Source organism: Triturus cristatus, chromosome 11 (genome assembly GCF_964204655.1).
Source record: "Triturus cristatus chromosome 11, aTriCri1.1, whole genome shotgun sequence".
NCBI classification, from domain to species: Eukaryota; Metazoa; Chordata; class Amphibia; order Caudata; family Salamandridae; genus Triturus; species Triturus cristatus.
The window spans coordinates 25,328,203-25,329,188 of record NC_140594.1 but is presented as its reverse complement, the minus strand read 5'-3'; the positions used below and the strand labels follow the sequence as shown (position 1 = coordinate 25,329,188).

The window sequence follows — 986 nt, the reverse complement described above, 5'->3', positions numbered from 1 at the left end:
GATATTAAGTGAAAACAAGAGAAAAGCTGTTTAGCTAGCACGGTGTGCAACCTTACAACCCCCACCGTTTCCCGGGGGTGATCCACTTGATCCAAAACTTTTAGGCCCACTGTAGGTCGCACCACTCCTTTGTTTCGTGGTGAATTCTCCCCAATTCGTTCAAACAATGTAGTGGGCCTTGGTTGGTGTCTGTCGACAGTGGTCTGGGGAAGAAGCGGCGCCCGACACTGTAGGCGGGAGTGAGTGCCGTTATGGAGTTGGTGGTGCAGGGTCGCACTGGTCCGCGCAGGGCAATGGTTGCAGGTCCTTTCGCCTAGCGGGGTAAGCATGGCCCCTTCGCAAAGGTGGCATCTCGGGGCAGTGTGTGTGCACCAGAGCAGGAGAGCGCTGGTGGTAAGGTTGTTGAGTGGGAATGGAGTGGTTTAGCTCGGGGCAGCACACCAAGTCGGGGCGTCCATTGGAGTCAGCTTGTATAGCCTCGACGTCTCGCCTTGATGCCGTTCGCACCTCCTGGTCTTGCGTCGGGTTTTCGGATCCCGGTTATCCCGGTGAGTGTTGGTGGTGACGAGAGCAAGAGTAGGTGGGGAGGTAGCTCAGTGGTGACGAGAGCAAGAGTAGGTGGGGATGTAGCTCAGTGGTAGAGCTCATGCTTGGCATGTATGAGGCCTCGGGATCTATCCCCGGCATCTCCAGCCTTTGCCATGCTTATCTTGGACTTTGGGCAGAGAGCTAGGCTGGCACCACGATGAAGGAAGAGATATTCCTTCATCTGGGTTGAGGCCCCCGCTTAAGCTGTCAGACGTTTGCCTTGTAAAATCCCATGATATGGGTCTATCTCATTTTAAGTTAGCGGCTCGTTCGCACAGCTAGCAGTATATAACTAGGCGCCCTTCTGACCTACCCCCCTACCGGAACGCGCCTCACCTGCCCCCCCTAGAGCATCAGCCCAAAAGGTTAAATGGGGGCTCTATCAGGAACTAGGCCGC

General features: G+C 55.5%; 1 non-coding gene across 1 annotated transcript; it reads left to right on the top strand.

Moving 5' to 3' along the window:
* Window positions 1-620: 620 nt before the first annotated feature.
* On the top strand, window positions 621-692 carry TRNAA-GGC (transfer RNA alanine (anticodon GGC)). The gene has a single exon. It is a non-coding gene; the product is annotated as a tRNA-Ala (tRNA).
* The last annotated feature ends 294 nt before the right edge of the window (window positions 693-986 follow it).